The sequence below is a fragment of the Dipodomys merriami genome, unplaced genomic scaffold, assembly GCF_024711535.1.
Source record: "Dipodomys merriami isolate MVZ:Mamm:240054 unplaced genomic scaffold, mDipMer1.0.p SCAF_56, whole genome shotgun sequence".
NCBI lineage: Eukaryota > Metazoa > Chordata > Mammalia > Rodentia > Heteromyidae > Dipodomys > Dipodomys merriami.
The window spans coordinates 5,959,323-5,983,100 of record NW_027206135.1 but is presented as its reverse complement, the minus strand read 5'-3'; the positions used below and the strand labels follow the sequence as shown (position 1 = coordinate 5,983,100).

The 23,778-nt window shown below is 59.5% G+C and overlaps 14 non-coding genes across 14 annotated transcripts; 6 read left to right on the top strand and 8 right to left on the bottom strand.

Moving 5' to 3' along the window:
- Window positions 1-1,907: 1,907 nt before the first annotated feature.
- Trnag-gcc (transfer RNA glycine (anticodon GCC)) lies at window positions 1,908-1,978 on the bottom strand. Its single transcript has one exon. It is a non-coding gene; the product is annotated as a tRNA-Gly (tRNA).
- A 1,967-nt stretch (window positions 1,979-3,945) lies between these two features.
- Trnag-gcc (transfer RNA glycine (anticodon GCC)) lies at window positions 3,946-4,016 on the bottom strand. The gene has a single exon. It is a non-coding gene; the product is annotated as a tRNA-Gly (tRNA).
- A 1,576-nt stretch (window positions 4,017-5,592) lies between these two features.
- Window positions 5,593-5,675, bottom strand: Trnal-cag (transfer RNA leucine (anticodon CAG)). Its single transcript has one exon. It is a non-coding gene; the product is annotated as a tRNA-Leu (tRNA).
- Window positions 5,676-6,207: 532 nt separating this feature from the next.
- Trnad-guc (transfer RNA aspartic acid (anticodon GUC)) lies at window positions 6,208-6,279 on the top strand. The gene has a single exon. It is a non-coding gene; the product is annotated as a tRNA-Asp (tRNA).
- Window positions 6,280-6,900: 621 nt separating this feature from the next.
- On the top strand, window positions 6,901-6,972 carry Trnag-ucc (transfer RNA glycine (anticodon UCC)). The gene has a single exon. It is a non-coding gene; the product is annotated as a tRNA-Gly (tRNA).
- Window positions 6,973-7,459: 487 nt separating this feature from the next.
- On the top strand, window positions 7,460-7,531 carry Trnae-cuc (transfer RNA glutamic acid (anticodon CUC)). Its single transcript has one exon. It is a non-coding gene; the product is annotated as a tRNA-Glu (tRNA).
- A 4,081-nt stretch (window positions 7,532-11,612) lies between these two features.
- Window positions 11,613-11,683, bottom strand: Trnag-gcc (transfer RNA glycine (anticodon GCC)). Its single transcript has one exon. It is a non-coding gene; the product is annotated as a tRNA-Gly (tRNA).
- A 1,955-nt stretch (window positions 11,684-13,638) lies between these two features.
- Trnag-gcc (transfer RNA glycine (anticodon GCC)) lies at window positions 13,639-13,709 on the bottom strand. The gene has a single exon. It is a non-coding gene; the product is annotated as a tRNA-Gly (tRNA).
- A 1,576-nt stretch (window positions 13,710-15,285) lies between these two features.
- Trnal-cag (transfer RNA leucine (anticodon CAG)) lies at window positions 15,286-15,368 on the bottom strand. The gene has a single exon. It is a non-coding gene; the product is annotated as a tRNA-Leu (tRNA).
- Window positions 15,369-15,900: 532 nt separating this feature from the next.
- On the top strand, window positions 15,901-15,972 carry Trnad-guc (transfer RNA aspartic acid (anticodon GUC)). The gene has a single exon. It is a non-coding gene; the product is annotated as a tRNA-Asp (tRNA).
- A 621-nt stretch (window positions 15,973-16,593) lies between these two features.
- On the top strand, window positions 16,594-16,665 carry Trnag-ucc (transfer RNA glycine (anticodon UCC)). Its single transcript has one exon. It is a non-coding gene; the product is annotated as a tRNA-Gly (tRNA).
- A 487-nt stretch (window positions 16,666-17,152) lies between these two features.
- On the top strand, window positions 17,153-17,224 carry Trnae-cuc (transfer RNA glutamic acid (anticodon CUC)). The gene has a single exon. It is a non-coding gene; the product is annotated as a tRNA-Glu (tRNA).
- A 4,073-nt stretch (window positions 17,225-21,297) lies between these two features.
- On the bottom strand, window positions 21,298-21,368 carry Trnag-gcc (transfer RNA glycine (anticodon GCC)). Its single transcript has one exon. It is a non-coding gene; the product is annotated as a tRNA-Gly (tRNA).
- Window positions 21,369-23,323: 1,955 nt separating this feature from the next.
- Trnag-gcc (transfer RNA glycine (anticodon GCC)) lies at window positions 23,324-23,394 on the bottom strand. Its single transcript has one exon. It is a non-coding gene; the product is annotated as a tRNA-Gly (tRNA).
- Window positions 23,395-23,778: the final 384 nt, after the last annotated feature.

Here is a 23,778-nt window from a genome sequence, read left to right as displayed (position 1 = left end):
AGCCAAGCCGACACCAATAGGCTTGGTGACAGGAGCGTGGGCTGGAGGACACCGGATGGTCATGGGCAAACTCTCAACCCCGTCTCCACATGGCCAGGAGGGAACAGAGGATGTGCTCCGTGGGATCTGTAGTGGGTTGCCACTCTGGTCTGAACCTCACCTCACAGCCCAGATCCATCTTGTGCGGCTGCCTCCCAGGCAAGTGCAGAGCTCAATGGGCTTGCCGCCCCAATTCCCTTTAGAGGGAAGCCGATGGGCAGCCAGGCTAGCGGTCAACCTGTTGGTGACAGTTGGACACAGGGCTCCCTGCCACCTGTGCCGAGGACCCACTGTGCTTTACACATGGCTGTCAGGAGGCAGGGTGTTTCTCTTGCAGGTGGGTCATGACGGTAAGCTCTTGCTGGGTGAAAGCGTCTGTTCTCTTGCATGGCAGGCGTCCCGTGGCGCTCGGGACAAAGGTGTGACAGCAATGAGAGTTAGATGGACAGGTAGAGTCCAGGCCCTGGGTGGTGGGAGAATGCCTGTGGGAAGTTGGGGGGAAAGGAATGGGGATGGGGCTTGCAATCAACTGAGGTTCTTCGGAGGTTCAGAGCATTTGAGCATGGGACCCTAAGCCCCGAGTGACTGTGCTGGGTGGCTTGTGGGTGGAGACTAAGCTACCATGGGTCTAAGAAGGTAGGAGGAAGCCAGGTGGAGGAGACTGGAGATTGTGAGTGGTCAGCAACACAAGTGAGCCAAAGCCTGTGGGAGGAGGGTTGCAGTTGGAGGTGGAGGAATGATGGTGGGTGCTGGGTGTGCCAAGGGCGGATTGGGATACTGAAGGAGGAAGGAGAGGAGCAGCACAAAGCAAATGGGAGGAACTAGGAACTGGCCACTGTTCCAGCAAGATCAAGCTGCTCTAATCACAGATGTCTACTGAGAGAGAGAGAGAGAGAGAGAGAGACAGAGACAGAGAGAGAGACAGAGAGAGAGACAGAGACAGAGAGAGAGACAGAGACAGAGACAGAGACAGAGACAGAGACAGAGACAGAGAGACAGAGACAGAGAGACAGAGACAGAGACAGAGAGGCAGAGACAGAGAGACAGAGACAGGGACAGAGAGACAGACAGAGAGACAGGGAAAGACAGAGAGATATGGATGAGAGGAGAGAGGAGGGTTAAAGGGAGAGAAGGACAGGGAGGGAGGGAGGGAGGTAGGGAAGGAGGGAGGGATGGATGGATGGTTGGATGGATGGAGGAAGCTACAAGCTATATACAGTGGTAGGCTAGTGGTAAGGAAGGCTCAAGAGTAAAATCTCTTCTCCATTAAGACCACCCACACCTTGCAAGGGACAAGTTCATGTTTGAGAAGGTAATTCAGTGATGCCCGAGGAGCAGACACTGTGCAAGTGGTGAGCCTTGAGCCAAGTTGTGGATTATGGGAGATGAGGGGTTTGGGTGGGGTGAGGGTGGAGATGGTAGGTGTTAGCTGTGCTGCTGCAGGGATTCAAAGACGTGCTGTGGCTGAGGGTGGCATAGGGGAGACAGCAGTATTCATGGGGCATGGTAGCACTGGAAGTCCCGGGAGGTCCATGGTATGCACGGATGATAGTGGGACATGTAGGAGAGCTGAGAACAGGTGTTGTGGCCATTGGAAAAGTGTAGTTGTGAGCTAGTTAGTGGTTTGGAGAGAGGGTAGTAACATTCAGGGGTAGGAGATGTCAGGAGGGGGGTTGATGGGGTGCCGGGACAGGATGCAGGTACAGTGTGGTGGGGTGTGTGTTTGTGTGTGTTTGAAATGGTGTGAGGTGAAGGAGTAGTGGGCAAAGATGGAAGAAGGAATATTTTCTGTGTGACTGTGAGCGTGTGTGAGTGTGTGTGCACATGTGTGCATAGGCTAAGGGCCAAAATAAGATTTGGCAATGTACTGCATGGGCCGGGAATCGAACCCGGGCCTCCCGCGTGGCAGGCGAGAATTCTACCACTGAACCACCCATGCGCAGTCATCACAGGCCTGCTGCTCAAGGCACAGATGTGCTCCCAGGCTGGCCAGGCATAGCTGTTGCCTCCCTGCCCTCTTGGAGCAACTGCTGGCTTCACGTGTGCGCCAGGGTCCGCGGTGGCACAGGATCCATGATGGTACAGGGGGCCAGGCCATGGGCAAGTAGAAAGCAAGGCTGGCTCCCAGACGGTGGGCTCAGGAGGGGGCCGTGGGTGCCTACTGCTGCAGGGAGGGGGTGGGGTGGGCGGGGAGTGCACTTTCCCCATCCTGTGCTATCCCTGCTGGACTGCCGATTGGGTTCAGCGTTGTATGTCCGTCAGGACACTGGACGTGCCGTGCCGTGTGCCATGCGTGGCTGAGCGCCACACTTTCCTTGGCTACCTGCATTCTCCAAAGCGTGGATGTCCTCTCCTGACAAAGCTCGCCTGTCCAGTCCTCTCCTGTCCTGTCTGGTCCGACGTGCAGGTCAGCGGCATCACTCCTGGCGCCGAGGGGCTGCCCTGATATGTTCCTATGGCCCAGGCCAGGTGCTTTCTCCTTGGGGTACTTTGTGGTGTCCAGGTGCTGAGTGCTGGAGCTGTGGCTAGCCACCCACGTGACCCAGACTTAAGGCTTTGGCCCTATGCTCCACACTCCACTCACCTGAGCCATTGTTTCGGCTCGTCACCCCTACTCTGCTCTGCTCTGCTCTGCTCTACTCTACTCTGCTTTGTGCTGCCCTGCTCCCATTTCCACTTCCTGTCTGATTCCAGCGGCGGCGGTGGTGGTGGTGGTGGTGGTGGTGGTGGTGTTGATGGTGGTGGTGGTGGTGGTGGTGGTGGTCTGGCTATCACTGGTGTCTGTTGCCTCACTGTGCCTCATTGTGAGAGGTGTTGGCCAATCTGGGAAGAGAAAGACATCCCCCTTCCCATTTCTGAGCCAAGCAGTCTCCAGAGGAGAAGGAGGTCCGTTTCCCAGCAAGACACCGATAGCATCACCCTCAGCCGGGTGCAGAGAGAATGGAAGGGGTTGGGGACATGGTAGGAAGACACGGAGGTCCCGAGAACTGTTGACCAGATCAGGAGGTCACCCTGGGCGCTTCTAGAGTCCCCATCCCCCATGTGGCTTTTGGAAGAGTGACTGCCCAGAGACAGGCAGTGGGTCACACAGACCACAGACACACAGAGAGACACACAAACACACAGACTCCCCCCCTACACACACACAGAATCGGATTGGGAGAATGACTCTATACCCCCACCCTTCACACACTACATGGTGTGTGCAGTGGTTGAGTAGCGGTAGGCAAAGCTAGTGCACAAGAGAATGGTGGCGTCACTTCTCCACTGAGACCAAACCTGCACGGGGCGAGTTTATGGAATGAAGTCTAGTGACATGTAATGAAGTACAGGCCCAGGCTCATACAGTGATGCCCAAGGAGCAGACGAGGTGCAAGTGGTGAGCCTTGAACCAAGTTGTGGGAGATGAGGAGTTGTGGGTGGGGTGAGGGTGGAGACAGGTGTGGGTGTCAGCTGTGGTGCAGTGGGGGTATTCGAAGACATGCTGTGGCTCTGGGCGACACAGTGAAGGTGGCCACGTGGACATGGGATGATTCTATGGGGAGTCCTGAGAGGTCCCTGGTGTGCGCGGATGATGGTGGGGCCTGGTGGGCGAGCAGGGAGCAGGTGTTGTGGCCACTGGGAAAGTGCAGTTTGTGGACTAGATAGGAGTTTGAAGTGAGGGTGGTCATGTCCATGGGTAGGAGATATCAGAGGGTGAGGAGATTGTGTGGCAGGCTGGGATGAAGGTGCAGTGTGGTGGGCTGCTTTTGTGTTTATGTGAAATGGGTTAGAGTGAAGGAGTGGTGGGCAAGAAAGGGCAAAGGAATAGTTGTGTTTGGCAGTGCATGTGCGTGTGCATGTGTGTAAAGGAGGGAAGTAAGGAGCAGAGCACACACGGGAGCAAAATATGCTATGGTAGTGCTTTGCATGGGCCGGGAATCGAACCCGGGCCTCCCGCGTGGCAGGCGAGAATTCTACCACTGAACCACCCATGCATAGATGACGTGCCACTTCTGGACATGCCCCAGATGTGCTCCCAGGTCGGCGAGGCGAGGGCCGGCCCTTGCCTCCCTGCCCTGTGAGCAACTGCTGGCTTCAAGAGTGCGCCGGGATCCTGGATGGCACAGGGAGCCAGCAGCTGGGCAAGTAGAAAAAAAGGTTGGCTCCCAAACAGTCAGTCGGTCCAGGAGGGAGCGGTGGGGCGCCCGGTGCCGCAGGGAAGGGGCGTGGTGAGCGAGGTGTAGACTCACTCCTTTCCCCCTCGCCATCTGGGTCAGGAGGTGCGACGAGTGTCCGTCCCGCCCTGCCGTGCCATGCGGTGTGCTTCCGTGAGTGGCCGAGTGCCATGGTTTCCACAGCCACCAGTACTCTCCAAAGTGTGGATGCCGTCTCTTGACGAAGCTTGCCCGGCCTGGCTGGCCTGGCCTGGCCAGTGTGGTACGATGCACAGGTCAGAGGCACCACTTGCGGTGGCGCGGGGCTGCCCTGGTGTGTTCCCACAGCCCAGGCCCTGTGCCTTCCCTTAGGGGTGCTTTGTGGTGTCCAGGTGGTCGACGCCGGGGCTGGGGCTAAGCCGCCCTGTCCACTCATGCCGGTCATTGTGTTGGCATGGCTCAGCACCTTTGTTCCCTTGTTTTGCCCTGCCCTGCCCTGCGCTGCCCTTCCTTGTCCTTTTCCTGGGGTCTGGCTCTCACTGGCGAGCCTAGCCTGGGTGTGCCTCATTGTGAGAGATGTTGGCCAGTGCGGGCAGAGAAAGCAATGCAGCCAGCGCGTCCAACCCCAAGGCAAGCTGTCCCATGAGGAGGAGGATGGGAAGACAGGGAGCGCGTGAACCCCGGCAGGGTGCTGTGAGAACGGGATGAGAAAAGGGAATGAGTCAGAGGACGGGGTGGGGGGTATGTGGGGCAGAGACTGGTGAACAGGACAAGAAGTGGCACAGGGTTGTCCCCTAGAGCCTCGGTGTGCAGAAATGTGCGGCTGTGGGCGAGTGGCTGCCTGGGCCCTGCTGCCGTAAGCCGGTGCTGTGGGATGGGTGGGAGGGCTTTCCAAATGGCACAGGTGTGAGCGGTTGCTGGGCTCAGGGCAGCCACCAGTCAGTCTGTCTTTGTCACTGTGTGGGCTTGTTGGTTAGGGTTGTGTTGGTGGGGATCACTGGGCTTGAGTGTGTGTGTGTGTGCGCGCGCACAGGCGCGCGCGTGCGCATGTCTTTTGTTGTGTGTGCGGGTGTAGAACGGTGGGGGTAAGGGGAGATGGAAGGTGGAGGGCCAGCAGAGCAAGCCACTGGAGGAAAGAAGGAGGGAGCGGTAGATGGAAGGGGTGAAGCTCCACCTGAGTTGGTGGGTCGTGCGTGTGTGCGTGCCTGGGAATGGACTTTGACAGTGGGTGGAAGGCCCTGCCCGCCACCCCCGAGGGGAGGGAGGGAGAGGCGACAGGAGGAGCAAGATAGAAGGGAGGGTGGCAAGAAAGCGAGGGCAAGGCAGGAGGAGAAGGCAAGGTAGTGCTGTGATTGTTGGCTGGGGTGGGCGGGCCGCAGGCAGGGTTCCCTGAGTGTCTGTGGCCAAAAGACGAGGTTGTCAGGAGTGGGATTCGAACCCACGCCTCCAGGGGAGACTGCGACCTGAACGCAGCGCCTTAGACCGCTCGGCCATCCTGACGGCGAGGCGCAGCTGCTGGCTTCTCCACTCGCCTGGCCAGGGCCAGGCGTGCGCCCTGGCCCTGGCCGGGAGCCACGTTCCACCGGGGTGCGCTCGGCGCGCTGTATTGCCGGTCTGGGGGTCGGAGGGCAAACGGGGTCAGCGGGGAGGCTTAGGGTCTCAGTCCCGCGAGGTCCAGCGCACGCCCGCCCCCACAATCGAGCGGCGGCTGCGCGCGGCGTGCAAGCTGGAGGCGCGCAACCAGCCGCTGCGGGCCGGCCGGTGCTTCTTGCTCGGCTCCGCACGCACAGGCACCGAGGCGAAGGCGGCGGCGGCTGCGGCGGCGGCGGGCAGGTGACCCCGGCCGGCAGGTGGCCCCGGGTGGGTCCTTGGCAGGCGGGTGGGGCCGGGCTTGTGGGGAGAGCGCGGCCGCGCGTGCTTGGGCTTGGGCTTGGGCTTGGGGTCGGAGGCCAGATAGGGCAGATGCGAGCCCCAGGTCCGGGTCCGGGCGGCTGTGGGAGAGGGGCCTGTGTCCCGACGGCAGGCGGCGTCATCCTCGTTAGTATAGTGGTGAGTATCCCCGCCTGTCACGCGGGAGACCGGGGTTCGATTCCCCGACGGGGAGGCCGCTGTGGCGTTCTTTTTGCCCACCACCCAGCGCGGCCTCTCTGCTCCAAGGCGTCCTCACTTCAGCAGCTCCAGGCCCCCTGAGCCAGCGCCCGAGCGCTCGCCTTCCACCTCTCGCTCGCCGTCGTCGGCGTCTGCCGCCCAGCCACCAGTCGGGACTCACAGACGAGCCGGCGAGCGGGCCCTGCAAGTGGGGGTGCTGGGCTGCGGGTCGGACCAAGGGAGACGCTGTGGCTGTCGGCCGTCGCGTCGCCGCGCCCGCGTCCAGCCCGCAGGCGTGCCGCGCAGGGCTCGGGAGCAGTCAGGCGGCGGGAGCTCGGAGGGCGCCCCGCAGGAACCAGGAGGCTAGGCTGGACCCAACCCGTCCCTTTGCGTGGCTGCGGGGCAGCCAGCAGCTTCGGGCGTGGCGCAGGACGGGCCGTGCGTGTGTGGCTCGGGCTGGCCCGGCAGCGCCGCGTGTCCCAGCCCACAGAGAAGTGAGGTGCGAGACACGCGCTCCCCCCCACCCGCACCCGCACCGGCACGGGCACCCGCACTCCGCAACCCCCGCCTCCTTCCCCGCAGGAGCTGTGGCCCGCGCCCGTCGCCGGCGTGCTGTGTGCGCTGGCCGTGGCGTGTGGCGTTGGTGGTATAGTGGTGAGCATAGCTGCCTTCCAAGCAGTTGACCCGGGTTCGATTCCCGGCCAACGCAACGCTGCAGCACCAGGCGACTCAATGCAGCCGGCCGACCTTTTAGCCAGCTCCAGCTGTGGCTCGGCCTGCGCGCGGGAGGAGAGGGCGTGGGTGCCGGAGTGCACGCGTGTTGTGTTGGACACTGCCGCAGCCGGCCAGGATTGCGGGCTGCTCGCGGCTACAGGCAGGAGGAGAGCTGCCGCTTGCTTTGCCTTGCCTTGCCTTGCCTTGCCTTGCCTTGCCTTGCCTTGCCTTGCCTTGCCGTGCCTTGCCTTGGCTGACGGGGAGGGACGAGGGAGGAGGAGTGGAGACGGGCAAAGGGGGGAGGCGGAGGGGGAGGGCGAGGGGGAGGTCGGCCAGGCAACCGGCTCGCCAGTGTCCTTGTCTTTTTGGCCAGCCATACCTCCAACCCACGGGGCCGGTGGATGGCAGGTGTCCAGAGGCGGTGAGTGTCCGGCAGCGCTGCTGGGTTGCAGGACGAGTGCTCCGTGCAGGCAGCGGCACGCTCCCTGGTGGTCTAGTGGTTAGGATTCGGCGCTCTCACCGCCGCGGCCCGGGTTCGATTCCCGGTCAGGGAAGCCTTTCTTCTTCCTTTCCCACTTTCACTTGCCTTCTTCACTGCCCTTCCACTTCCCAGCTTGCCTCCACCACACAACTCCACCCACCCCCTTTTGGGACTAGCGCTCCTCCCAGGCCCCAACCAACTGCGCACTCACCCTTCCTCCTGCAGGCAGCATCACTGCTTGCCTGCTTGTTCCCCGGCCTGGTACCCCACCCTGCCACCTTCAGCTTCTTCCCTTTGCTTTTCCCTTCCTTAGCCAACATCTCCCTTTCCTCATCTGGCCACCCCAGAACTCGCCCGGCCTGGCCAGCTGAGAGAGGAATGCTGACACTGCACCAACACCACCAGCCTATCCTAGCAAGAGTGTGCTTGTGAGCAGCAGCGCTTGCGCACGCGAGCGCACGCTCGCGCACACACACACACACACCATCCACACCTGAGTCAACCGCCTGACTTCCTTCTTGAATCTTACTGAGCCTCTACTCACCTTTCTCCAGCCTCAGCCCATCGCAATCTCCAAACCCAGTCTTCCAATCCACCACTCACTCACCCCACACTCCCCCACTGGCCCATCCACTGCCTGCCTCTCTCCCTTTCCCTCCTAATCTTACCCTCCCTGCCTCCTTCCCTCCTGTGTTGCATCACTCCCTCCGTCTTTCACTCCTTCTGTCCCTCTGGTCCTGCTCTCCTTCCTTTCCTACCACCCTCAAGGACTCCCTCACCTCACTCACCTGCTTGTTCACTTGCATATCCCCTTCCCCCTGAGCTGCTCCCCCCCACCCCCAACCCTAAGCTCAGGCATTCTTCCCTCTGGCTCATTTGATCACCTGCTCACTCCAACATATACCAAGTCTCTCTCCGATTCTCTCAGGCATCTATCTCCCTTCCTGCACACCTACCCTTCCCTTGCTCTAGCTGTCACTTGTGCAACCTCCAGCTCACTCACTCACTCATTCACTCACTCGTTCACTCACTCACTCACTCACTCCCGGGCTGCCCTCATTCATCCCCAGTACATTCCCTCATGCCGCATACACTCGACTCTTCTGGGCGCTCACTCCTTCAGTCACCTACTCATGCTGTGCTCTATCTATGTACCCAATCATCTAAAATCCCTTGGTCTGCAGTTCACTCGCACCTCTACCCAGCCACCTACCTGCTCACCCACTTGCTCAGCAAGTCACTGTGTACACACATTCCTTCATCAAGCCACCCAGTCACACCCCCCTTCACCCTCCTCTTCACCCAAATACTCTCTAGAGCCGTCTCATCTACCCAACCCCTTGCCCACTCCATCAATCCCTGCTTAACTCACACATCTCCCTACTCAAACTTCCACACCCGTCACTCACTCACTCACTCACTCACTCACTCATTCAATCATGTTGTTCATTCATTCATCGCCAGACTTATTATTCCCTCTTCAACCCCCCCCCCACACTCACACACACACACACACACTTACCCCTACTCTCGCACACCAACTTTCACCAGCATTTACACGGCGGCTCACATGTCCGACCCCATTCAGTCACCTACTCACAGACTCAACAACCCATTCACTGCATCCCCATTCACCCCATTATGTACCCGCCCATTCCCTCACTCTGACACTCCTGAATCCACTCATTCCCTTCCTCCCTCCCTCCCTGCCCCATTTCCTCACTCCCTCCTTCCCTGCCTGTGTCTCTCCCTCCCTCGCTAACTCTCTCTTTTCCCATCCCCCTCCTCCCTGTCCCTCTTGCCCTTATTCCCCCCCCCACCCCCTCACTCATTGGTGTTATTTCTGGGATGGCTCCAGGACTCTTCCACAGAGCTGCTTTGGCCACACCTCCTGTGGCTACAGGCACATTCCCAATGGTGAGAGGGGCCTATGCCCTCCATTTCACCTCCCTGCCTGGTCTGGTTGGCTATGTGGCAGCAGTCATTGAACTGGTTGGTACCTCCCTCTGGCCAGGCATCGAGTCCTGCACTCCAGTTTTTCTCCACCCATGGCAGTGGGTTTGGTGGTCACCTGAGCTGAGCCAGTGTGGATGGAGATCTCTCCCTCCCTGCTGCACAACCTCCCCCAAAGAGAGAGGCCGAAGTGTGAAGAGGCATCAGGGGTTAGTTAGGTGGCTGCAAAGTAGACAAGGGGCAGCTAGCTACAGGCAAGGGCAGGGAGATGTGTGTCGTCACTGGGGGAATAAGCAACAGCCAAGCCGACACCAATAGGCTTGGTGACAGGAGCGTGGGCTGGAGGACACCGGATGGTCATGGGCAAACTCTCAACCCCGTCTCCACATGGCCAGGAGGGAACAGAGGATGTGCTCCGTGGGATCTGTAGTGGGTTGCCACTCTGGTCTGAACCTCACCTCACAGCCCAGATCCATCTTGTGCGGCTGCCTCCCAGGCAAGTGCAGAGCTCAATGGGCTTGCCGCCCCAATTCCCTTTAGAGGGAAGCCGATGGGCAGCCAGGCTAGCGGTCAACCTGTTGGTGACAGTTGGACACAGGGCTCCCTGCCACCTGTGCCGAGGACCCACTGTGCTTTACACATGGCTGTCAGGAGGCAGGGTGTTTCTCTTGCAGGTGGGTCATGACGGTAAGCTCTTGCTGGGTGAAAGCGTCTGTTCTCTTGCATGGCAGGCGTCCCGTGGCGCTCGGGACAAAGGTGTGACAGCAATGAGAGTTAGATGGACAGGTAGAGTCCAGGCCCTGGGTGGTGGGAGAATGCCTGTGGGAAGTTGGGGGGAAAGGAATGGGGATGGGGCTTGCAATCAACTGAGGTTCTTCGGAGGTTCAGAGCATTTGAGCATGGGACCCTAAGCCCCGAGTGACTGTGCTGGGTGGCTTGTGGGTGGAGACTAAGCTACCATGGGTCTAAGAAGGTAGGAGGAAGCCAGGTGGAGGAGACTGGAGATTGTGAGTGGTCAGCAACACAAGTGAGCCAAAGCCTGTGGGAGGAGGGTTGCAGTTGGAGGTGGAGGAATGATGGTGGGTGCTGGGTGTGCCAAGGGCGGATTGGGATACTGAAGGAGGAAGGAGAGGAGCAGCACAAAGCAAATGGGAGGAACTAGGAACTGGCCACTGTTCCAGCAAGATCAAGCTGCTCTAATCACAGATGTCTACTGAGAGAGAGAGAGAGAGAGAGAGAGACAGAGACAGAGAGACAGAGAGAGAGACAGAGACAGAGAGAGAGACAGAGACAGAGACAGAGACAGAGACAGAGACAGAGACAGAGAGACAGAGACAGAGAGACAGAGACAGAGACAGAGAGGCAGAGACAGAGAGACAGAGACAGGGACAGAGAGACAGACAGAGAGACAGGGAAAGACAGAGAGATATGGATGAGAGGAGAGAGGAGGGTTAAAGGGAGAGAAGGACAGGGAGGGAGGGAGGGAGGTAGGGAAGGAGGGAGGGATGGATGGATGGTTGGATGGATGGAGGAAGCTACAAGCTATATACAGTGGTAGGCTAGTGGTAAGGAAGGCTCAAGAGTAAAATCTCTTCTCCATTAAGACCACCCACACCTTGCAAGGGACAAGTTCATGTTTGAGAAGGTAATTCAGTGATGCCCGAGGAGCAGACACTGTGCAAGTGGTGAGCCTTGAGCCAAGTTGTGGATTATGGGAGATGAGGGGTTTGGGTGGGGTGAGGGTGGAGATGGTAGGTGTTAGCTGTGCTGCTGCAGGGATTCAAAGACGTGCTGTGGCTGAGGGTGGCATAGGGGAGACAGCAGTATTCATGGGGCATGGTAGCACTGGAAGTCCCGGGAGGTCCATGGTATGCACGGATGATAGTGGGACATGTAGGAGAGCTGAGAACAGGTGTTGTGGCCATTGGAAAAGTGTAGTTGTGAGCTAGTTAGTGGTTTGGAGAGAGGGTAGTAACATTCAGGGGTAGGAGATGTCAGGAGGGGGGTTGATGGGGTGCCGGGACAGGATGCAGGTACAGTGTGGTGGGGTGTGTGTTTGTGTGTGTTTGAAATGGTGTGAGGTGAAGGAGTAGTGGGCAAAGATGGAAGAAGGAATATTTTCTGTGTGACTGTGAGCGTGTGTGAGTGTGTGTGCACATGTGTGCATAGGCTAAGGGCCAAAATAAGATTTGGCAATGTACTGCATGGGCCGGGAATCGAACCCGGGCCTCCCGCGTGGCAGGCGAGAATTCTACCACTGAACCACCCATGCGCAGTCATCACAGGCCTGCTGCTCAAGGCACAGATGTGCTCCCAGGCTGGCCAGGCATAGCTGTTGCCTCCCTGCCCTCTTGGAGCAACTGCTGGCTTCACGTGTGCGCCAGGGTCCGCGGTGGCACAGGATGCATGATGGTACAGGGGGCCAGGCCATGGGCAAGTAGAAAGCAAGGCTGGCTCCCAGACGGTGGGCTCAGGAGGGGGCCGTGGGTGCCTACTGCTGCAGGGAGGGGGTGGGGTGGGCGGGGAGTGCACTTTCCCCATCCTGTGCTATCCCTGCTGGACTGCCGATTGGGTTCAGCGTTGTATGTCCGTCAGGACACTGGACGTGCCGTGCCGTGTGCCATGCGTGGCTGAGCGCCACACTTTCCTTGGCTACCTGCATTCTCCAAAGCGTGGATGTCCTCTCCTGACAAAGCTCGCCTGTCCAGTCCTCTCCTGTCCTGTCTGGTCCGACGTGCAGGTCAGCGGCATCACTCCTGGCGCCGAGGGGCTGCCCTGATATGTTCCTATGGCCCAGGCCAGGTGCTTTCTCCTTGGGGTACTTTGTGGTGTCCAGGTGCTGAGTGCTGGAGCTGTGGCTAGCCACCCACGTGACCCAGACTTAAGGCTTTGGCCCTATGCTCCACACTCCACTCACCTGAGCCATTGTTTCGGCTCGTCACCCCTACTCTGCTCTGCTCTGCTCTGCTCTACTCTACTCTGCTTTGTGCTGCCCTGCTCCCATTTCCACTTCCTGTCTGATTCCAGCGGCGGCGGTGGTGGTGGTGGTGGTGGTGGTGGTGGTGTTGATGGTGGTGGTGGTGGTCTGGCTATCACTGGTGTCTGTTGCCTCACTGTGCCTCATTGTGAGAGGTGTTGGCCAATCTGGGAAGAGAAAGACATCCCCCTTCCCATTTCTGAGCCAAGCAGTCTCCAGAGGAGAAGGAGGTCCGTTTCCCAGCAAGACACCGATAGCATCACCCTCAGCCGGGTGCAGAGAGAATGGAAGGGGTTGGGGACATGGTAGGAAGACACGGAGGTCCCGAGAACTGTTGACCAGATCAGGAGGTCACCCTGGGCGCTTCTAGAGTCCCCATCCCCCATGTGGCTTTTGGAAGAGTGACTGCCCAGAGACAGGCAGTGGGTCACACAGACCACAGACACACAGAGAGACACACAAACACACAGACTCCCCCCCTACACACACACAGAATCGGATTGGGAGAATGACTCTATACCCCCACCCTTCACACACTACATGGTGTGTGCAGTGGTTGAGTAGCGGTAGGCAAAGCTAGTGCACAAGAGAATGGTGGCGTCACTTCTCCACTGAGACCAAACCTGCACGGGGCGAGTTTATGGAATGAAGTCTAGTGACATGTAATGAAGTACAGGCCCAGGCTCATACAGTGATGCCCAAGGAGCAGACGAGGTGCAAGTGGTGAGCCTTGAACCAAGTTGTGGGAGATGAGGAGTTGTGGGTGGGGTGAGGGTGGAGACAGGTGTGGGTGTCAGCTGTGGTGCAGTGGGGGTATTCGAAGACATGCTGTGGCTCTGGGCGACACAGTGAAGGTGGCCACGTGGACATGGGATGATTCTATGGGGAGTCCTGAGAGGTCCCTGGTGTGCGCGGATGATGGTGGGGCCTGGTGGGCGAGCAGGGAGCAGGTGTTGTGGCCACTGGGAAAGTGCAGTTTGTGGACTAGATAGGAGTTTGAAGTGAGGGTGGTCATGTCCATGGGTAGGAGATATCAGAGGGTGAGGAGATTGTGTGGCAGGCTGGGATGAAGGTGCAGTGTGGTGGGCTGCTTTTGTGTTTATGTGAAATGGGTTAGAGTGAAGGAGTGGTGGGCAAGAAAGGGCAAAGGAATAGTTGTGTTTGGCAGTGCATGTGCGTGTGCATGTGTGTAAAGGAGGGAAGTAAGGAGCAGAGCACACACGGGAGCAAAATATGCTATGGTAGTGCTTTGCATGGGCCGGGAATCGAACCCGGGCCTCCCGCGTGGCAGGCGAGAATTCTACCACTGAACCACCCATGCATAGATGACGTGCCACTTCTGGACATGCCCCAGATGTGCTCCCAGGTCGGCGAGGCGAGGGCCGGCCCTTGCCTCCCTGCCCTGTGAGCAACTGCTGGCTTCAAGAGTGCGCCGGGATCCTGGATGGCACAGGGAGCCAGCAGCTGGGCAAGTAGAAAAAAAGGTTGGCTCCCAAACAGTCAGTCGGTCCAGGAGGGAGCGGTGGGGCGCCCGGTGCCGCAGGGAAGGGGCGTGGTGAGCGAGGTGTAGACTCACTCCTTTCCCCCTTGCCATCTGGGTCAGGAGGTGCGACGAGTGTCCGTCCCGCCCTGCCGTGCCATGCGGTGTGCTTCCGTGAGTGGCCGAGTGCCATGGTTTCCACAGCCACCAGTACTCTCCAAAGTGTGGATGCCGTCTCTTGACGAAGCTTGCCCGGCCTGGCTGGCCTGGCCTGGCCAGTGTGGTACGATGCACAGGTCAGAGGCACCACTTGCGGTGGCGCGGGGCTGCCCTGGTGTGTTCCCACAGCCCAGGCCCTGTGCCTTCCCTTAGGGGTGCTTTGTGGTGTCCAGGTGGTCGACGCCGGGGCTGGGGCTAAGCCGCCCTGTCCACTCATGCCGGTCATTGTGTTGGCATGGCTCAGCACCTTTGTTCCCTTGTTTTGCCCTGCCCTGCCCTGCGCTGCCCTTCCTTGTCCTTTTCCTGGGGTCTGGCTCTCACTGGCGAGCCTAGCCTGGGTGTGCCTCATTGTGAGAGATGTTGGCCAGTGCGGGCAGAGAAAGCAATGCAGCCAGCGCGTCCAACCCCAAGGCAAGCTGTCCCATGAGGAGGAGGATGGGAAGACAGGGAGCGCGTGAACCCCGGCAGGGTGCTGTGAGAACGGGATGAGAAAAGGGAATGAGTCAGAGGACGGGGTGGGGGGTATGTGGGGCAGAGACTGGTGAACAGGACAAGAAGTGGCACAGGGTTGTCCCCTAGAGCCTCGGTGTGCAGAAATGTGCGGCTGTGGGCGAGTGGCTGCCTGGGCCCTGCTGCCGTAAGCCGGTGCTGTGGGATGGGTGGGAGGGCTTTCCAAATGGCACAGGTGTGAGCGGTTGCTGGGCTCAGGGCAGCCACCAGTCAGTCTGTCTTTGTCACTGTGTGGGCTTGTTGGTTAGGGTTGTGTTGGTGGGGATCACTGGGCTTGAGTGTGTGTGTGTGTGCCCGCGCACAGGCGCGCGCGTGCGCATGTCTTTTGTTGTGTGTGCGGGTGTAGAACGGTGGGGGTAAGGGGAGATGGAAGGTGGAGGGCCAGCAGAGCAAGCCACTGGAGGAAAGAAGGAGGGAGCGGTAGATGGAAGGGGTGAAGCTCCACCTGAGTTGGTGGGTCGTGCGTGTGTGCGTGCCTGGGAATGGACTTTGACAGTGGGTGGAAGGCCCTGCCCGCCACCCCCGAGGGGAGGGAGGGAGAGGCGACAGGAGGAGCAAGATAGAAGGGAGGGTGGCAAGAAAGCGAGGGCAAGGCAGGAGGAGAAGGCAAGGTAGTGCTGTGATTGTTGGCTGGGGTGGGCGGGCCGCAGGCAGGGTTCCCTGAGTGTCTGTGGCCAAAAGACGAGGTTGTCAGGAGTGGGATTCGAACCCACGCCTCCAGGGGAGACTGCGACCTGAACGCAGCGCCTTAGACCGCTCGGCCATCCTGACGGCGAGGCGCAGCTGCTGGCTTCTCCACTCGCCTGGCCAGGGCCAGGCGTGCGCCCTGGCCCTGGCCGGGAGCCACGTTCCACCGGGGTGCGCTCGGCGCGCTGTATTGCCGGTCTGGGGGTCGGAGGGCAAACGGGGTCAGCGGGGAGGCTTAGGGTCTCAGTCCCGCGAGGTCCAGCGCACGCCCGCCCCCACAATCGAGCGGCGGCTGCGCGCGGCGTGCAAGCTGGAGGCGCGCAACCAGCCGCTGCGGGCCGGCCGGTGCTTCTTGCTCGGCTCCGCACGCACAGGCACCGAGGCGAAGGCGGCGGCGGCTGCGGCGGCGGCGGGCAGGTGACCCCGGCCGGCAGGTGGCCCCGGGTGGGTCCTTGGCAGGCGGGTGGGGCCGGGCTTGTGGGGAGAGCGCGGCCGCGCGTGCTTGGGCTTGGGCTTGGGCTTGGGGTCGGAGGCCAGATAGGGCAGATGCGAGCCCCAGGTCCGGGTCCGGGCGGCTGTGGGAGAGGGGCCTGTGTCCCGACGGCAGGCGGCGTCATCCTCGTTAGTATAGTGGTGAGTATCCCCGCCTGTCACGCGGGAGACCGGGGTTCGATTCCCCGACGGGGAGGCCGCTGTGGCGTTCTTTTTGCCCACCACCCAGCGCGGCCTCTCTGCTCCAAGGCGTCCTCACTTCAGCAGCTCCAGGCCCCCTGAGCCAGCGCCCGAGCGCTCGCCTTCCACCTCTCGCTCGCCGTTGTCGGCGTCTGCCGCCCAGCCACCAGTCGGGACTCACAGACGAGCCGGCGAGCGGGCCCTGCAAGTGGGGGTGCTGGGCTGCGGGTCGGACCAAGGGAGACGCTGTGGCTGTCGGCCGTCGCGTCGCCGCGCCCGCGTCCAGCCCGCAGGCGTGCCGCGCAGGGCTCGGGAGCAGTCAGGCGGCGGGAGCTCGGAGGGCGCCCCGCAGGAACCAGGAGGCTAGGCTGGACCCAACCCGTCCCTTTGCGTGGCTGCGGGGCAGCCAGCAGCTTCGGGCGTGGCGCAGGACGGGCCGTGCGTGTGTGGCTCGGGCTGGCCCGGCAGCGCCGCGTGTCCCAGCCCACAGAGAAGTGAGGTGCGAGACACGCGCTCCCCCCCACCCGCACCCGCACCGGCACGGGCACCCGCACTCCGCAACCCCCGCCTCCTTCCCCGCAGGAGCTGTGGCCCGCGCCCGTCGCCGGCGTGCTGTGTGCGCTGGCCGTGGCGTGTGGCGTTGGTGGTATAGTGGTGAGCATAGCTGCCTTCCAAGCAGTTGACCCGGGTTCGATTCCCGGCCAACGCAACGCTGCAGCACCAGGCGACTCAATGCAGCCGGCCGACCTTTTAGCCAGCTCCAGCTGTGGCTCGGCCTGCGCGCGGGAGGAGAGGGCGTGGGTGCCGGAGTGCACGCGTGTTGTGTTGGACACTGCCGCAGCCGGCCAGGATTGCGGGCTGCTCGCGGCTACAGGCAGGAGGAGAGCTGCCGCTTGCTTTGCCTTGCCTTGCCTTGCCTTGCCTTGCCTTGCCTTGCCTTGCCTTGCCTTGCTGTGCCTTGCCTTGGCTGACGGGGAGGGACGAGGGAGGAGGAGTGGAGACGGGCAAAGGGGGGAGGCGGAGGGGGAGGGCGAGGGGGAGGTCGGCCAGGCAACCGGCTCGCCAGTGTCCTTGTCTTTTTGGCCAGCCATACCTCCAACCCACGGGGCCGGTGGATGGCAGGTGTCCAGAGGCGGTGAGTGTCCGGCAGCGCTGCTGGGTTGCAGGACGAGTGCTCCGTGCAGGCAGCGGCACGCTCCCTGGTGGTCTAGTGGTTAGGATTCGGCGCTCTCACCGCCGCGGCCCGGGTTCGATTCCCGGTCAGGGAAGCCTTTCTTCTTCCTTTCCCACTTTCACTTGCCTTCTTCACTGCCCTTCCACTTCCCAGCTTGCCTCCACCACACAACTCCACCCACCCCCTTTTGGGACTAGCGCTCCTCCCAGGCCCCAACCAACTGCGCACTCACCCTTCCTCCTGCAGGCAGCATCACTGCTTGCCTGCTTGTTCCCCGGCCTGGTACCCCACCCTGCCACCTTCAGCTTCTTCCCTTTGCTTTTCCCTTCCTTAGCCAACATCTCCCTTTCCTCATCTGGCCACCCCAGAACTCGCCCGGCCTGGCCAGCTGAGAGAGGAATGCTGACACTGCACCAACACCACCAGCCTATCCTAGCAAGAGTGTGCTTGTGAGCAGCAGCGCTAGCGCGCGCACATACACACACACACACACACACACACCATCCACACCTGAGTCAACCGCCTGACTTCCTTCTTGAATCTTACTGAGCCTCTACTCACCTTTCTCCAGCCTCAGCCCATCGCAATCTCCAAACCCAGTCTTCCAATCCACCACTCACTCACCCCACACTCCCCCACTGGCCCATCCACTGCCTGCCTCTCTCCCTTTCCCTCCTAATCTTACCCTCCCTGCCTCCTTCCCTCCTGTGTTGCATCACTCCCTCCGTCTTTCACTCCTTCTGTCCCTCTGGTCCTGCTCTCCTTCCTTTCCTACCACCCTCAAGGACTCCCTCACCTCACTCACCTGCTTGTTCACTTGCATATCCCCTTCCCCCTGAGCTGCTCCCCCCCACCCCCAACCCTAAGCTCAGGCATTCTTCCCTCTGGCTCATTTGATCACCTGCTCACTCCAACATATACCAAGTCTCTCTCCGATTCTCTCAGGCATCTATCTCCCTTCCTGCACACCTACCCTTCCCTTGCTCTAGCTGTCACTTGTGCAACCTCCAGCTCACTCACTCACTCATTCACTCACTCGTTCACTCACTCACTCACTCACTCCCGGGCTGCCCTCATTCATCCCCAGTACATTCCCTCATGCCGCATACACTCGACTCTTCTGGGCGCTCACTCCTTCAGTCACCTGCTCATGCTGTGCTCTATCTACGTACCCAATCATCTAAACTCCCTTGGTCTGCAGTTCACTCGCACCTCTACCCAGCCACCTACCTGCTCACCCACTTGCTCAGCAAGTCACTGTGTACACACATTCCTTCATCAAGCCACCCAGTCACACCCCCCTTCACCCTCCTCTTCACCCAAATACTCTCTAGAGCCGTCTCATCTACCCAACCCCTTGCCCACTCCATCAATCCCTGCTTAACTCACACATCTCCCTACTCAACCTTCCACACCCGTCACTCACTCACTCACTCACTCACTCACTCATTCAATCATGTTGTTCATTCATTCATCGCCAGACTTATTATTCCCTCTTCAACACCCCCCCCACACTCACACACACACACACACACTTACCCCTACTCTCGCACACCAACTTTCACCAGCATTTACACGGCGGCTCACATGTCCGACCCCATTCAGTCACCTACTCACAGACTCAACAACCCATTCACTGCATCCCCATTCACCCCATTATGTACCCGCCCATTCCCTCACTCTGACACTCCTGAATCCACTCATTCCCTTCCTCCCTCCCTCCCTGCCCCATTTCCTCACTCCCTCCTTCCCTGCCTGTGTCTCTCCCTCCCTCGCTAACTCTCTCTTTTCCCATCCCCCTCCTCCCTGTCCCTCTTGCCCTTATTCCCCCCCCCACCCCCTCACTCATTGGTGTTATTTCTGGGATGGCTCCAGGACTCTTCCACAGAGCTGCTTTGGCCACACCTCCTGTGGCTACAGGCACATTCCCAATGGTGAGAGGGGCCTATGCCCTCCATTTCACCTCCCTGCCTGGTCTGGTTGGCTATGTGGCAGCAGTCATTGAACTGGTTGGTACCTCCCTCTGGCCAGGCATCGAGTCCTGCACTCCAGTTTTTCTCCACCCATGGCAGTGGGTTTGGTGGTCACCTGAGCTGAGCCAGTGTGGATGGAGATCTCTCCCTCCCTGCTGCACAACCTCCCCCAAAGAGAGAGGCCGAAGTGTGAAGAGGCATCAGGGGTTAGTTAGGTGGCTGCAAAGTAGACAAGGGGCAGCTAGCTACAGGCAAGGGCAGGGAGATGTGTGTCGCTGGGGGAATAAGCAACAGCCAAGCCGACACCAATAGGCTTGGTGACAGGAGCGTGGGCTGGAGGACACTGGATGATCATGGCCAAACTCTCAACCCCGTCTCCACATGGCCAGGAGGGAACAGAGGATGTGCTCCGTGGGATCTGTAGTGGGTTGCCACTCTGGTCTGAACCTCACCTCACAGCCCAGATCCATCTTGTGCGGCTGCCTCCCAGGCAAGTGCAGAGCTCAATGGGCTTGCCGCCCCAATTCCCTTTAGAGGGAAGCCGATGGGCAGCCAGGCTAGCGGTCAACCTGTTGGTGACAGTTGGACACAGGGCTCCCTGCCACCTGTGCCGAGGACCCACTGTGCTTTACACATGGCTGTCAGGAGGCAGGGTGTTTCTCTTGCAGGTGGGTCATGACGGTAAGCTCTTGCTGGGTGAAAGCGTCTGTTCTCTTGCATGGCAGGCGTCCCGTGGCGCTCGGGACAAAGGTGTGACAGCAATGAGAGTTAGATGGACAGGTAGAGTCCAGGCCCTGGGTGGTGGGAGAATGCCTGTGGGAAGTTGGGGGGAAAGGAATGGGGATGGGGCTTGCAATCAACTGAGGTTCTTCGGAGGTTCAGAGCATTTGAGCATGGGACCCTAAGCCCCGAGTGACTGTGCTGGGTGGCTTGTGGGTGGAGACTAAGCTACCATGGGTCTAAGAAGGTAGGAGGAAGCCAGGTGGAGGAGACTGGAGATTGTGAGTGGTCAGCAACACAAGTGAGCCAAAGCCTGTGGGAGGAGGGTTGCAGTTGGAGGTGGAGGAATGATGGTGGGTGCTGGGTGTGCTGGGATACTGAAGGAGGAAGGAGAGGAGCAGCACAAAGCAAATGGGAGGAACTAGGAACTGGCCACTGTTCCAGCAAGATCAAGCTGCTCTAATCACAGATGTCTACTGAGAGAGAGAGAGAGAGAGAGAGAGACAGAGACAGAGAGAGAGACAGAGAGAGAGACAGAGACAGAGAGAGAGACAGAGACAGAGACAGAGACAGAGACAGAGACAGAGACAGAGACAGAGAGACAGAGACAGAGAGACAGAGACAGAGACAGAGAGGCAGAGACAGAGAGACAGAGACAGGGACAGAGAGACAGACAGAGAGACAGGGAAAGACAGAGAGATATGGATGAGAGGAGAGAGGAGGGTTAAAGGGAGAGAAGGACAGGGAGGGAGGGAGGGAGGTAGGGAAGGAGGGAGGGATGGATGGATGGTTGGATGGATGGAGGAAGCTACAAGCTATATACAGTGGTAGGCTAGTGGTAAGGAAGGCTCAAGAGTAAAATCTCTTCTCCATTAAGACCACCCACACCTTGCAAGGGACAAGTTCATGTTTGAGAAGGTAATTCAGTGATGCCCGAGGAGCAGACACTGTGCAAGTGGTGAGCCTTGAGCCAAGTTGTGGATTATGGGAGATGAGGGGTTTGGGTGGGGTGAGGGTGGAGATGGTAGGTGTTAGCTGTGCTGCTGCAGGGATTCAAAGACGTGCTGTGGCTGAGGGTGGCATAGGGGAGACAGCAGTATTCATGGGGCATGGTAGCACTGGAAGTCCCGGGAGGTCCATGGTATGCACGGATGATAGTGGGACATGTAGGAGAGCTGAGAACAGGTGTTGTGGCCATTGGAAAAGTGTAGTTGTGAGCTAGTTAGTGGTTTGGAGAGAGGGTAGTAACATTCAGGGGTAGGAGATGTCAGGAGGGGGGTTGATGGGGTGCCGGGACAGGATGCAGGTACAGTGTGGTGGGGTGTGTGTTTGTGTGTGTTTGAAATGGTGTGAGGTGAAGGAGTAGTGGGCAAAGATGGAAGAAGGAATATTTTCTGTGTGACTGTGAGCGTGTGTGAGTGTGTGTGCACATGTGTGCATAGGCTAAGGGCCAAAATAAGATTTGGCAATGTACTGCATGGGCCGGGAATCGAACCCGGGCCTCCCGCGTGGCAGGCGAGAATTCTACCACTGAACCACCCATGCGCAGTCATCACAGGCCTGCTGCTCAAGGCACAGATGTGCTCCCAGGCTGGCCAGGCATAGCTGTTGCCTCCCTGCCCTCTTGGAGCAACTGCTGGCTTCACGTGTGCGCCAGGGTCCGCGGTGGCACAGGATCCATGATGGTACAGGGGGCCAGGCCATGGGCAAGTAGAAAGCAAGGCTGGCTCCCAGACGGTGGGCTCAGGAGGGGGCCGTGGGTGCCTACTGCTGCAGGGAGGGGGTGGGGTGGGCGGGGAGTGCACTTTCCCCATCCTGTGCTATCCCTGCTGGACTGCCGATTGGGTTCAGCGTTGTATGTCCGTCAGGACACTGGACGTGCCGTGCCGTGTGCCATGCGTGGCTGAGCGCCACACTTTCCTTGGCTACCTGCATTCTCCAAAGCGTGGATGTCCTCTCCTGACAAAGCTCGCCTGTCCAGTCCTCTCCTGTCCTGTCTGGTCCGACGTGCAGGTCAGCGGCATCACTCCTGGCGCCGAGGGGCTGCCCTGATATGTTCCTATGGCCCAGGCCAGGTGCTTTCTCCTTGGGGTACTTTGTGGTGTCCAGGTGCTGAGTGCTGGAGCTGTGGCTAGCCACCCACGTGACCCAGACTTAAGGCTTTGGCCCTATGCTCCACACTCCACTCACCTGAGCCATTGTTTCGGCTCGTCACCCCTACTCTGCTCTGCTCTGCTCTGCTCTACTCTACTCTGCTTTGTGCTGCCCTGCTCCCATTTCCACTTCCTGTCTGATTCCAGCGGCGGCGGTGGTGGTGGTGGTGGTGGTGGTGGTGGTGTTGATGGTGGTGGTGGTGGTCTGGCTATCACTGGTGTCTGTTGCCTCACTGTGCCTCATTGTGAGAGGTGTTGGCCAATCTGGGAAGAGAAAGACATCCCCCTTCCCATTTCTGAGCCAAGCAGTCTCCAGAGGAGAAGGAGGTCCGTTTCCCAGCAAGACACCGATAGCATCACCCTCAGCCGGGTGCAGAGAGAATGGAAGGGGTTGGGGACATGGTAGGAAGACACGGAGGTCCCGAGAACTGTTGACCAGATCAGGAGGTCACCCTGGGCGCTTCTAGAGTCCCCATCCCCCATGTGGCTTTTGGAAGAGTGACTGCCCAGAGACAGGCAGTGGGTCACACAGACCACAGACACACAGAGAGACACACAAACACACAGACTCCCCCCCTACACACACACAGAATCGGATTGGGAGAATGACTCTATACCCCCACCCTTCACACACTACATGGTGTGTGCAGTGGTTGAGTAGCGGTAGGCAAAGCTAGTGCACAAGAGAATGGTGGCGTCACTTCTCCACTGAGACCAAACCTGCACGGGGCGAGTTTATGGAATGAAGTCTAGTGACATGTAATGAAGTACAGGCCCAGGCTCATACAGTGATGCCCAAGGAGCAGACGAGGTGCAAGTGGTGAGCCTTGAACCAAGTTGTGGGAGATGAGGAGTTGTGGGTGGGGTGAGGGTGGAGACAGGTGTGGGTGTCAGCTGTGGTGCAGTGGGGGTATTCGAAGACATGCTGTGGCTCTGGGCGACACAGTGAAGGTGGCCACGTGGACATGGGATGATTCTATGGGGAGTCCTGAGAGGTCCCTGGTGTGCGCGGATGATGGTGGGGCCTGGTGGGCGAGCAGGGAGCAGGTGTTGTGGCCACTGGGAAAGTGCAGTTTGTGGACTAGATAGGAGTTTGAAGTGAGGGTGGTCATGTCCATGGGTAGGAGATATCAGAGGGTGAGGAGATTGTGTGGCAGGCTGGGATGAAGGTGCAGTGTGGTGGGCTGCTTTTGTGTTTATGTGAAATGGGTTAGAGTGAAGGAGTGGTGGGCAAGAAAGGGCAAAGGAATAGTTGTGTTTGGCAGTGCATGTGCGTGTGCATGTGTGTAAAGGAGGGAAGTAAGGAGCAGAGCACACACGGGAGCAAAATATGCTATGGTAGTGCTTTGCATGGGCCGGGAATCGAACCCGGGCCTCCCGCGTGGCAGGCGAGAATTCTACCACTGAACCACCCATGCATAGATGACGTGCCACTTCTGGACATGCCCCAGATGTGCTCCCAGGTCGGCGAGGCGAGGGCCGGCCCTTGTCTCCCTGCCCTGTGAGCAACTGCTGGCTTCAAGAGTGCGCCGGGATCCTGGATGGCACAGGGAGCCAGCAGCTGGGCAAGTAGAAAAAAAGGTTGGCTCCCAAACAGTCAGTCGGTCCAGGAGGGAGCGGTGGGGCGCCCGGTGCCGCAGGGAAGGGGCGTGGTGAGCGAGGTGTAGACTCACTCCTTTCCCCCTCGCCATCTGGGTCAGGAGGTGCGACGAGTGTCCGTCCCGCCCTGCCGTGCCATGCGGTGTGCTTCCGTGAGTGGCCGAGTGCCATGGTTTCCACAGCCACCAGTACTCTCCAAAGTG